At 42.1% G+C, this 13,765-nt stretch overlaps 1 long non-coding RNA gene across 2 annotated transcripts in view; it reads left to right on the top strand.

The window, feature by feature from the left end:
- The first annotated feature begins 429 nt into the window (after positions 1–429).
- LOC128342418 (uncharacterized) overlaps positions 430–13,765 on the top strand; it is a 30,906-nt gene continuing 17,570 nt past the window's right edge. For both annotated transcript variants that reach the window (XR_008314971.1, XR_008314970.1), the window contains exon 1: positions 430–504. This is a non-coding gene — a long non-coding RNA (uncharacterized LOC128342418). The remainder of the gene's footprint in view (positions 505–13,765) is intronic.

Below are 13,765 nucleotides of genomic sequence, written 5' to 3'. Positions count from 1 at the left end.
GGATTCTCTCCTTGCATGTATGCTGAATTGGATCACACTTTGCTCACTGTTATTAAAGTTTCCATGACACTGACATCTCACACCACGTCCTATACACTACTCAGGATTAAGTCCAAAGTTGCCTTCTCTCTGGACGGTTCCATGACCAACTGTTCTAGGCACAGTGTGGTTCTAGGGTGGTTCTTAATTTCTAGTGTGGTAGCTTAATTTCTCAGAGACACTCTTTGGTTTAAGATCCCATTTGCTCCTGTGATGAAATGAGTTTGGAGAATAAATTGTATAAAGATATCTGGATAGGAAGGGGTTAAATCCCATACAAAGTGTGCTTGGCAGAGATAAGCCCTGCAGCTGTGTCTGGGAAACCCCCTTGTGGAGAAAAGCTGTTAGAGCACTTGGAATCTTGAGAATGGCAGTTGGCAGGTGGAGTGTGGATCGTGAAGACACAGAGAGAGGCTGTCTGAGATACAGCCTATAAGAAGACTGGGTTAAGGAGAACCAGGAAAGGTTCTGTAAAAATAAACATAGTTGTAATTCACATATATGAGCTCTGGGAAGAAAGTTTATACCAGAAGTACCAGAAAGTAAACTTTCAGTTTTGTTTCGAGTTGAATCAATTCAAGCTCGAATTGGGGTGATGAGTGATTCAAACTCAAATCGAATCACTCCTAGAATCAAGGGCCTGATTTGAGCCCAAATCAAATTGGCCCAGATTCAAGCTTGAATGGATTTGAGTTATTTGAGCAGCATTTTGAGTCTGGTTTTGTCCCCCCGCCAACTGATTGGTTTTCTGGCACTGGCTTGACATCCAGCTGGCCTGGTTGGGGCAGTCCAAATTCGAACCAGATTGGCCCCCGGTTCAAAGAACCTGCGCATGGACCAGCTTGAGTATACTTGTAAAGGGGAATCTTCCATGGGTAACAATGGTGTGTTTTGAGTTCCCCATTGTTTTCTATGGCTGAATCATTCAAATCGATTCTAGCTGATTCGTTGAAACAACCGACAATGGTCACTGTTTGGACAAATCATTTCAAGTATTTTGTGATTTGATTCAAGCACAAATCGAATCACAAACTACAATTCATGCACATCTCTACTGTCTGGGAACACAGTCAGCAATGTACATATTGCATCAGTGCAGGGGTGGGGGGCAAGGCATGTCAGGTAGTATGTTCATGCTCACTATAGAAAGTTTGCTAGCTATTCATGCTTGAATAGGGCTCCAGCTCACTACAGTGTTTCGTTGTTTTTTTGTTTTGTTTTTTTAAAAACAGGTTCTATAGTTTCTTTCCCAACAACCACAAGTGGCTGGTGGCAAAAATGGTGTTATGTAGGGTTACATATTTATGCTACCCTGAGCTGCTGGGAGGAAGGGCAGAAAATAAATTTAAATAATTATTATTATAATTAATAAAACAACAAATGGTCCACACCACCTACAACTGATGCCACTTGTAAAGCTTCTGTGGGCTGGAGTATAAGACAAGTATGAATCTGTTTAAAAATTTACATGAAGTGTAGAAAAATATATTTTCCTTTTAAGTGCAAGTTGGATTTTGGGTCAAGATCAACAACAACCAAAAACAATAAACAACAATAACAACAAGTTCTTGTTCTTGCTTTTGGCTGACTGAAAGACGATTGCTCAGTGAAACAGGGAAATTGTAGAGAAAAAAATATTGGAAATGGCTTTACAGGTCTTTGAAAACAAAGGCTCTCTTTCGTATTGAACTTGCAGGGCTTGCTGAGAAACATCTGAGGAAGACTTTAGTACAAGTCTTTCCCCTTGGCTTTTGGGAGAGCTATTCTATATTCTCTTTGAGAATGAAGCCAACTGAGAGTTCTCTTCTAGGATACTAAGGCTATTCTATCTTTAAAACTTGGATGAGGAAAAAGAAGGATTTTTCTTTCATGTTTGAAGGTGTCCATTGAAACATGTGCATCACAAATACTTTATCTTGGCTTTTGCAGGTCCATTCCATATTCTCTTTCAAAACTGAGTGGACCAAGAGTTCCCTTCTACTCCTCATTGCATCTCTTATGTGCTGGCACTAGAGCTATTTAGTTTTTAAAAACAGAATGAGAAGATGTCTGCTTTTACATTTGAAAGCTTCCATTGCTATACATACAGTGAATATAAATGATGGAAGAAAACAGACTGTGGAAAATCAAGTGGCTATCAGTGGCTGCACACATCCATCTAAATCAGTGGTTCCCAACCAGGATTCTTTCAGATGTTGCTGAACCACAACTCCCATTATCCCCAGCTACAATGCATTGATCTGAGCAGGCCAAATGTAAGCTCACGTCTCCTTGAACATATAAACAAATTAGAAGCTGAAGTTAAGGAGCGATCATTCCAAGATAACCAATCATGAAAATGAGCCCAGAACTGAGACATCTTACATATAACATACTGACCACATTTCAGCCTGCTGATTGCTCAGAATGAGAAAGGTAGCTGAATGCTTCACAGCCTTTAGGCCTGTAAAATGGAGCAATGCTTTACTTGCTTCTTGTCTTGCTGTTTTCCACTTAGGCGTTGGAGATTATTCCTTCATTTACCAGTGCTTTTTAGAAGCCTTTAGGCCTTTCTGAACAGAAATATTTAATATCAATAAATTCTCAACTAGTTTTTTAAAAGCTTATTCCTTCTTCCCTAACATGAACTAGACAAATTCCTAATCCTTTTTCAATCTGACTTTCACCCTGGGTTTGGGACTGAAACTGCCTTGGTCACCCTGGTGGATGACCTACGCTGGGAACTAGATGGGGGATTGCAGTGGCTGTGTGGTGGTGGTAGCATGATGTAGCAGTGGCTCTTCAAAGCCCTACTGGTGCTCCCCCTGCCCCCAGCAGTGTGGCCCGGTTGCATTTGCATAACCTCCACCATCTGTGTGACCTCCAGGCATGCATGGGGGCTGGAACCGGGCCTCTGCCAGACCACACTGCTGGGGCAGAGCACTGGCTCATGGACCAGCAGTTTGGTTTGAATTTGAACAGAACCTCCAAAACCAGTTCTGTGTGTACACCTATATTACACCTATTTTGAAAGCGTGGCACTGGCTGCCAATTTTTTCCAGATCCAATTCAAAGTGCTGGTTATTGCCTTAAAAGCCCTCAGCAGTTGGGGTCCTGGATACCTGAAGGACCGCTTGCTCCCAAGGGTTTTTGCTCACCCAACAAAGTTGTCAGATTTGCTGCATGTGCTGATGTTGAGAGAGGCTAAATTGTCATGCACGCAGGACAGGGCCTTCTCTGGTTTTGCCCCCAGGCTCTGGAATGCTCTGCCAGTGAATGTCTACTCTTTAACATCTGTAGCTCCTTTTAAAAAACAGAAGAACTTTTTGTTTGTTCAGGCTTTTACCCCTTAGGGGATGCTGGGTCTCTCAGCTTTCCTGTTTCTGTTTGCCTTTTTATGTTTGTGGTTGTTATTACTTTAATTGTTTCACTGATTTTAAGGTTTCAAATGTAATGTTTATGGAGTTTTACTGTACTTTAACTGTTGTAAATCGCCTTGGAATGTCTTATGGAAGATGGTATACAAACTGAATACCATGAAGATGGTATACAAGATGGTATACTCCATCTAGATACTGTAGATGGATGGATATGACATAACTGAAGCCCTAGCAAATTTATTTATATTTTGAAAAAGCGTTTCCTAAAGTTGTAATAACCTTGTCTTTTACTTAGTCAAATAATTTGAACAAAGGAATGGAAATGATTCAAACAGAAAAACATATTGATAATAGATTTTAAAAGGATATTGTAGAACTGGGAAAAGTGTAGAAGAGGGCAACCAAAATGATCAGGGGCCTGGAGCACCTTCCTTAGGCTAGGCTACAGCATCTGGAGCTCTTTACCTTGGAAAAGAGGTGACTAAGGGGAGACATGATGAAGGTGTATACAATTATGCATGGAGCAAAGAGGGTGGACAGAAATTTTTCTTCCTCTCTCACAACACTAGAACCAGGGGTCACCCCCTGAGACTGAAGGTCAGGAAATTTAGGACCGACAAGAGGAAGTACTTCTTCACAGCGCACATAATCTATGGAATTCCTTGCCATGGGATGTAGTGATAGCCACCAACTTGGATTCCTTTATAAGGGGCTTAGACAGATTCATGTTGGACAGATCTACCAATGGCTATTAGTCTGGTGGCTGTGGGCCATCTCCAGCCTCAGAGGCAGGATACCTCTCAATACCAGTTGCAGGGGAGCAACAGAAGGAGAGAGGGCATGCACATACCTCTTGCCTGTGGGCTCCCCAGAGGCATCTGGTGGGCCACTGTGTGAAACAGGATGCTGGACTAGATGGGCCTTGTGCCTGATCCAGCACGGCTGTTCTTATGCAGATTATGGTTCTGTTTTATAGTTGCTTCCCTCATATACACAAGGACATCTTAAGCAGATTTAACTAAAGATTTAACTTCAGCAACAACTCCATTTTGTCCTTCTCCTTTCCCTCCCTTTCTCTCTTGACTCCTCCCCCACACTTTCTACAGGATTCACCTTGGGACAAATGTCCAAAAAACAAACTGCAAAAGATTACTGAATAGAACACAACAGATTCATTATAAGGGATATTCTTGCTATGGACTAAAGCTACACACCAGGGGCGTAACTATGATAAGGTAAAGGGAGACAGTTGTCTGGGGGCCCACTGCCTTGAGGGGCCCCCCAGAGGGAAGTCACATGACTGACTCCCCCAGCCGTGCACCCACCCGAGTTTCCCTCAGTTGTATTCATCCTCCAAAATTGATGTGAGTGTTAAGACCTGGAGCTACCAGAGCAGCATGTCTTTCTCTAGTACCATTAAATGACTTGCATCGTCCACAATTTACAAAACCTTTAAAAAAATAATTTAGGATGGTGTTCTATTGTGGCACATAGGAGATATATATAAAATTTTTACTCTGCTTTTGGTTACCACTATTCAGCCTCATTTACGATTTCTTTACTTCATGAGCTGAGCTTCAATGACAGGGGGCCCATTTTAAAATCTTGTCTCTGGGCCCACTCCAACCTTGCTACGCCCCTGCTACACACACCTTCTGTGGCAAACATATTTCAACATGAAAAATGGTTTTAAAGGTTCTGAGATTGTTCCCAGAAACACTTGCCACAAAACTTACATTTTTTTCTAACTATATGCCCCTCTTGCTTTTAAGCAGCTACCTTGGCACAATTTTTTCCATTTTGGTTTTTCTTGCTAACTGATCCAGCCAGTCATGGGTCATGTAGCCAGCACAGTGCAGTCATGCACCAAAGCTCTATCAGGATGAGTGCAGGAAACATTAGTTGACACTCTGACTAATGATGCTGGCATTCTGACTGAGTGCAATGGAAGAAGCACTGGTGTTCTTGCAAAGTTCAGCTAACCCAACTCCACTGCTGGCAACTCTGCTCACAAATAGAGTAAAATTCTTTCAATGTTCCACTCTCAGAACTGGCAAAGTTTCCTACCAAACGGTCTCCCTTTCCTCAGGAAGTGCTTTCTGCCACCCGAAAACACATCTCTGAGATTCATGCAGGACTCAGGGCTTCCAAGGAAATGGGAGGTCATAAGAACAGCCACACACACATACTAGCACCAGTGCAGCATTAGTCTCAGACTTTTAGCCCATTGCACTGGTGCTTTGTTATTTTGGATGTCAACCACAGTCTAGTCTGAATAGGCTTGTTATTAACACCATGTAGAAAGTCACATATGATATGATGGTGTCACAAATCCAAATAAGAATAAGGGCCCCTGTCTGAATGGGTGACCATTTTTGCTCTATTTTGGCTAAACTGGGTGGATTGTGTTTCATGGGGCAGGTAATGTTTACTGCAAAACACAGACTTTGTTTTGGCTCAGTCCTTACATTTCAGATAAACAAATATCAGCAATCATTTACTAAATCTACATGTTTTTATAAACACAATTTATTATCATAAGGTCTTGATCCAGTCAAAATAAAGTACTTTAAATGCCTATTTATTGAGGTATTTAAGCACATATTTAATATTTCCATTAAATTAATAGGGCTAGAAAGTGTGTAACTTTGGCAGGATTGTGCTTCAGAGTAGCCAGCTAGGTTTAGTAGGTCTGTTGAATTCTATTCAGTAATCTTTTGCAGTTTGGGCATTTGTCCCAAGGGGGATCCTGTAGAAAGTTTCGGTAGGGGGGGGGGAGTCAAGAGGAAAAGGGAGGGAAAGGAGAGGGAGGAAATGGGGTTGTAGCTGAATAAACCTGTAGTTAAATTTATTCCCTTGGTGTGTGAGGGAAGCAGCTTGACTTTTATTAGAGAATGTTTAACATATGGTTTACAAAAGCAACAGTGAATAGAATTTCCAGATAAAACACGGCCGCGTACTAACGAATGTGTGGTTGCAATGGTAGAGAGGATATAGCACTGTACGCAAGTTCCTATGGGTTTGGGTAGAGTCCGATTAAAAGAGTTCAGTGAGAGGAATGTCCAAAAGGTCCAAGGGAGGGACAGATCCCAGCCTCACCTTGCGTGTGGCCGGCAGGGCCGTGCCAGTCTTCTTCTGCCAATTGCAGCCTCTGGGCGTGGGTCCTTGATGGCGGAGGGTCTTCTCCAGGTCCAGGGGGTCCTCCAGGGGTGTTGTCAGCAGGAGTTCCTGGCGTGGTCAGCCACTGTGCTGGCATGGTTCGTTTAGCATGCAGATATGTTATAGATCCCAAGGCGGGAGGTTACATACATACGTACATACATACATGCAGGTCAAGACAGCCATAAGAAAATAAGTGTCCATCTGAGTTAGTCGCGAGCTGCAAGGCATCGCCAATGTATGCAAGTCCTCCTTCGGTTCCACGCGTATGTGAATCTGCACAGAGTCCAGGATAGAGTCCAAGCCAGAAGGGTGGGGGAACCCGGTCTCAACTTGTGGGTGGGAGGTGGCACATCGTCCAGGGTGTCCTCTGGGGGTTTCCAGTATAAAACATGGCCTAATCCAATTTACTATTACAGTATACCAATATAAATAAGAAGGAATTCAAAGCAAATCAATCCTATCAGTGTGCAACTGATATATTATCTAAATTCAAATCCTTAGGTTTTCACTCTCTGTTTGCTACTTCCTGTGTTATACTTAGTGTGAGAAAGTCGGCTTCATAAGATGATTGGCTGTTTTTAATTAAAGCTACTTTTTGTTATCGTTTTCACTGCTTTATTTTAGGAGGCAGTCTCTGTAACCTTAAATCAGGTTACTACTTGAGAAAATGCAAACTAGTTTGAAACTAAAGTTTTAGTTTGAAACTAAAATTTATCTGATTCAGACACCATTCAACCAATTTTAGAACTGTTTTTGCATATCTTTAATGTCCCTTTGTGTGTGTGTGTTTAAGGAACCTCTAGTTGGAAGCCAACTATGGTTCTTCTGTCTCTAGAGCTGTTTTCCTTTGCTCATAAAGGAGTAAAATTCTCTCAACATCCCACTCTCAGATCTGGCAAAATTTCCTTCCAAAGGAATAACCAGGCTCTAATGAAGGTACCTCTGGATTAGATATGATTTAAATTACCATGATTTTTTGCATCTTTAGACACACAGTTGGCACTCTAGTGTTAATATTAACTGAAGCACATAATTCTTTCATTACTCATTCATGGACCTCATTCAAGAGAAATTCAATATCCGCAGCTGTCAGCAATGGACATTTCTATAGAGATCTGAGACATGGTACTTTCAGAGCCTAATTCTGATGCAACAGGCAATCGTTTCTTCTCAGGCTATGTCTACGACTGCTGTATTGCATTGCAAACAGCTTCTTAATCAAAAGTGTTACAGCTCATTTTGGCCCTGTGGAATGCATTGCTACAGGATATAGTGTTGGCCGTTAGGAGAACTGGCTGTAAAAAAGGATTTAATTCATAGAGAACAGGTCTATTACTAGCTATCAGATGGTCCTCCTCCTCTTCCTCCTCCTCCTCTCCTCCTCCTCCTCTTCCTTTTCCTCTTCTTCCAGAAGGGAATATTGTGAAACAAACTAAAGTTATAATTTTGGGCCTTGAAACACTGATGGCTGGGCATATTATCAGACAAGTAAAATTATTTTAGTATTTAGGATTATTTTTTCAGCACAAGGTGAGATACATGCATCCAAATTTTAAAGATGAAGACATAATATACTGCAATCATTTGGGGGGCATTTTTTGGTTCAAGCCAGGTGGTGGAGGAGGCACATTAGCACCTATCTTCCCCCCAGATAATCTGGAGAGGATCCAAGCCATGCCCACACGACAATCACTGCTGTGGACTGTGTGGCATTCTGGAGGCTGGGCAAATGTGTCCTGGCCTCCAGATATCCCACAATGTACCACACTACAAGCACAGTGCATTAGGTTACTCCCTCCCCCATGAGTCGGGCACTATAAGCACCCAGATCTGTGTCTGCTTGGGCTGACTGCAGCCCAAGCAGATACACAATCCAGTACCTGGGATAAAGCGCAAACTCATGTGCTTTAACCTAGCTTAAAGTCTGGGTCAGAAACTCAGACTTACAGGGGAGACAGCACTGGGATCAGCCCCAATCCCAGCACTTCACACAGGCAGCGAAACCAAGGCTTCTTTTGTGAACAGCCTCAGTGTGCAAAACTATTTTGTTGGGCAGAGCTACAGGGGTTTCAAAGAATAATCTATCACTTATGGTCTGAAAAACACAAGTTGGACTAAATTTACTTTAGGGAAAGGTTCCTCCTTTCCTTAAAATGATAATACGCATGCAGGTGACTTCCAGGCTTGACTACTGTAAGTCAATCTATGTGGGGCTGCCTTTGTACATAGTTTGGAAATTACAACAAGCACAGAATGCAGCAGCCAGGTTGGTCTCTGGGACAGCACGAAGGGATCATATAACACCAATTCTTTCAGAATTGGTCCCTAAATGGCTTAGATCCAGGGTACTTAAGAGAGCACCTTCTTTGTCATGATCCCTGATGCCTATTAAGATGATCGGGGGAGATCCAATTACAGTTGCGACTGGATCATTTGGGGGCAACTTGGGGCTTTGCCTTCTCTGTGGATGTCCCAGGGCTTTGGGATGCACTCCCTGTTAAAATAAGAGCTTCTTCATCTCTGATTGATTTTTGAAACAGTCTTAAGACACACCTTTTTCCCCTCAGTATTTTAATTAAAATTAATTTAAAATGGTTTAATTGCTGTTATCCTGTGAAATTATTTTAATGGTTTCACTTTGTGAATGGTTTTAAATGGTTTTTATTCTGTGAAAATTTTTTATTTTTTGTTTTTATTTTAAAATTGTTTTTTGTTTTATGTAATCTATCTGTCTATCTATCTATCTATCTATCTATCTATCTATCTATCTATCTATCTAATATATAAATATGATAGAAAGAAAGAAAGAAAGAAAGAAAGAAAGAAAGAAAGAAAGAAAGAAAGAAAGTTCCATGTCTACTTGCAATGTTGAAAGCTCTTTATGAAATCAGTTATTGCCAAATTAAAGAATCTCTTTTTCCCTTATGCTACCTGAAACCTCTCATCTGTCTCTGGCCAAATTCAGACCTAACATGAAACTAGTTAAACAGGGCAGAAGTTGGAACACGATTATGTCCGAATTCATAAAAATATGGTTTTGAGTTGAAAGTGACTTGCAGTTTGCCTTGCCAAACTCCAGTTTGAACCTTCAATTTGCACAAAGATTTGCTGCCGAGACCTCCAGTTTGGCTGCTGAAAAGTTACATCCAATCCTGGAAGCTGCCATAACTGTGGTTTTGTGCTGACTTTCAAACCTCAATCATAGAGATGGTGGCGTAGACCCTCCTGGGAACATGGCTGCTCCATGGCTGTGGCGCTTATCTCTGGCCGCCTCTCTGAATAGCAGCTCCACCCCTCCTGTCACAGATCCAGCTATAGAGTTGCCAGGCAACAGGGACACGGCCAAGTCCCATCCCAAGCTTGCAAGCTTGTAGAGCAGCACAGTCACACAAGGGCATTCTTTCTTCTCACTCTGTCCCTTGCTCTTTTCCACCTGGAAAGCAGGATGGAAAGGGGATGGAATGACAGGATGGACACTAAGTGCTTTGCTCCCTGAGAATGATGTATGTTCACAAGCACAAACACTCCAGGTGGCAATATAAACAGGGCACCCCATCACAGTGCTGGGAGGGGGGAAATTGCTAGGGGAGGTGCCCAGGGTCAGGCTTAAAAGGCAGCCTCAGCCAGGGATTCTTGAGCAGCCAAGTTCTTTTTTTCCCACAGAAAGATTGGGGAAGGGAGGCCCAGCCCCTTCCCCTTGTAGGTTTGTGCTCCCTAGGCATACTCATGAGCAGGAGCGGTCACCAGGGTCATCATTGCTTCAGGCAGTGGAGCAATAAGACATCTGTGTTGAGAAAGGATGATGGCACTGGCAGATTTGTATATGGTGCAATGCTGGAGTGAACCCAGGAATTTTGAATGGGAATAAAGATCCATCCTCACACCTGGTGTTCCCCCATCCATGCACGTGGCCAGGCTCTGATATATGGATAATCTAAATCTCCTTTGGATTTGTGCAAGGCTTCACAGGGAAGGTGGGGTTACAGTGCTTCTGTTTTGTCTTTTACCATGGAGAGTTGTGGTCAGGGCCCCTGTTGTTGGGTTAGCTCAACTCATGAGAGTGCAGTCAGACTGGAGACCTAGGGGTTACAGCCGCATAGTCCTCTCTAGTAGACTGGCCCTCTCATGAGAGGGATAGCTCACAGGCAGGATGGGATGCCAACAAGATGCCAGCGGAGCAGAAGTGTAGTTTGGTCTTCATGGACTACTTTGACAGGGGTGATCCCTTGCAACAGCATCCTAGGTTGTGGCGGGACAGACCCCCAGGATCCTTTGCCCTCCCTCATATACATATCTCCTCCTAGGAAGTCTTCATGTTCCCTTCCATTTCCCGAGTAACAGTGGAATAGTGACCCTCAAATCCCCCCTCGCCCCAAAATTGTGAGTGTGTGCAGGGCTATTTAGGTGCAGGGCTATTAGGAGGGCAGAGGTACAATTGTTGCCTGAAGAATTGCTGGCATGGCATGGCGTTTAAAGGGATTTAAATGCCCTTTCCATGCTGAGGTTGGTTGGATGGCTTAAAAAATTCACGATCCTGCTCAGCATGTCCCTTCAAGATCATGACCAATTGTGGCCGCTCCACTGACGTGCTGACACTTTGCCCACAGTCTGGCCATGGATCTTGCTGGGATTGGCCTCGGTGGCTGAGCAGCAGGGAGCAGCTCCTCTCTCCTGGAACTGGAGGTTGACAGACCACTGTTGGAATAATGTCTGCAGTGCGATTTAAAGTTTCAAATTGAAACCACAGGTTCGCCCACCTCTGGTTTCGTGTTATGTCTGAATTCGACCTTTGTGAGTCAGGTCAAGGAGGGAATTGCCATCATCACCATCATTATCATCTCCTCCTCCTCCTCCTCCTCCTCCTCCTCCTCCTCCTCCTCCTCCTCCTCTTCTTCTTCTTCCCAGTCCTCCAAAATTAATCTGCTAGTTGGCAGTGTGTGGCTAAAGATATGTATCACATAGGCAGCTAATAAAACTAAGGAACATTTTGTAAAAGCAAATGCAGTTGTAAATGTATTGTGATTAAATATCAGATTATTATGTAAAGAGGGCTCTGTAAATCACTTTGTACGATTATGAATAGATCAAATTCTAATATATAGTTAAGTACACAGATAACCTTGGTCAATGTACTATTTTACACTTGTTTCCCTGCTGTGTCTGTTCATTATTTTTCTTACTGAATCTTGGTGTTTTTTTCACATTGTTGATTGAACTGGCTTTATAAGCTTTGCCCCCTTTGTATAAGAACATATGAACATTCAAAGCAACACATGGAGGCAACTGGGCTTTGAAATATACTTGCTGAGAATGCACTGGCAAAATGGCCGGAAAAGGTTTTTTTTTAACAGCATATTACTGAGTGTAGGATTTCCTCCAAGTCTCATGGATGAAAGTGGATGTTATAGTGGGGAGAATCTGTTGACATATCAGGTTGCCAGGGAATGCGTGAAGAGTGAGAGTGTGAAATTCTAAAATAGAGGAGGTCCACAAGTCTGCAGATTCTTACAGCCACTGATGACCAGGAGATGTTAAAATGCAATTGGCCAAAGTACATTACTCTCAGCCTACTTATGACTTTGACTGAAACGTACTACTTTTTATGTTTTTTTGTCAGTCTCCAGGTCTCATTTACACATTGCATGTTAGAGGTTGTGTATTATGTTTAAAACAAACTTTTGCAAATTCGATGAGAATTTATTTTATTGCTTTTTTGACATTTTCAGATTATTATTTGAATAAATATCATTGTTCATTTATTATATAATTTTGTCCTGGTTTGAAGTATATTGGTGATTTATTGATCACCATGATAGACCAATCCAAGTCAGTAGGATTTCAGCAGTTGGAGAATTCAGAGTCCTCCATTCTTCTCTAAAATGTGATTTGTTGCTACTCAGACATCACAACTCTCCTTATCTTAAGCTTGTCATGGATGCACTTTCTTAGAATAGATATAACAGATCTTTTACAAAGTGGTAATTTACTATTTGTTTATAATCATTTGGTAAGTTGGTTGATTGAGTGGACACAGATAGCCATTTTATTTTAAATTAATAATTTAATTAATAAATAATTTATTACACACCTGCAGCTGATGTGTAGTAAAATTCTTCTTACCACTTGGCAGGATGATACACTGACAAGTAAGCCATTCTTTGGCGAGAGAATTTACCCTGAGGTAGTTGGGCTTTCTGTATGGGTTCCATCTTGCAAATGCAAAGGGATTTGAGCACCCATCAAATATGGGTATGGTTGTTCAACCCTAATAACAACAGCATTGCAATAGCAGTTCAGCATAACTTGAGAACGCTGACTCTAACTATCTTATTAATGCGCCTGAGAACTCTCACAATTACTTAAAGATTGAATCTACAGGAATAATCTACATCAGCAATTCTCAACCTGTGATCCTCCAGATGTTGCTGAACTACAACTCCTGTTATAAATTGTGGCTGGGGATGATGAGAGTTGTAGCTCAGCAACATCTGGAGGACCACAAGTTAGGAACCCCTGATCTACAGGAACCTATAATGTGTAATGCCCGCCCTCCTGACTCACAGGGCCATTGATGTATCAAGGTGGAACCAAAGCTGGAATTGTGTTTCAGGTTGGCATGCAGTTTGGAGTGTATTATAGTGGGGGGGAAATGTTTTTCACTCAATCACCTTACTTATGGACACACTAAGGCAGAAGTCTTGTTCACACTTACTTGGAAGTAAGCTTTATTGAACTCAATGGTTCTTTCTGGGGGGTGGGGGGAACATGCATAATAAAGGGTCAAGCTAACAATGAATAAACATGTCATGTTTCTGATTTTATTAGGGGATGAAATCTTGGCAGCTGCCCTAAGATCCTTTAGCAGGAAATTCTGCTGAGAAGTGATGCAATCATACCATAGCATTCTATTGTACTCTCATTTTGAAGAAATGATAATGGATTAACAGGCAAAGATTTGGCATAATGTTTGCAGCACATAGAATAAATCCATAAAATTACTGTCTAACTAGGACTGAATGCTGGCTACAACTTTGCTCGTTAATGGGAAAATGTCAGTAGTCTTCAATAATGGAAATTCTCTGAGTCACACTTTGCACTGAAGAGCTTAGTGGTAACAGCTTAGTCTATGCTTTTCCGTGACCTTGAAATCGGATGCACTAATTCATCAAGGGCAAAAACTGGTGCTGGCATGTGATTCTGCTATG

Source organism: Hemicordylus capensis, chromosome 2, assembly GCF_027244095.1.
Source record: "Hemicordylus capensis ecotype Gifberg chromosome 2, rHemCap1.1.pri, whole genome shotgun sequence".
Taxonomy (NCBI): Eukaryota; Metazoa; Chordata; class Lepidosauria; order Squamata; family Cordylidae; genus Hemicordylus; species Hemicordylus capensis.
The sequence above is the reverse complement of the archived record's forward strand: the minus strand, read 5'-3'. Positions and strand labels throughout refer to the sequence as shown.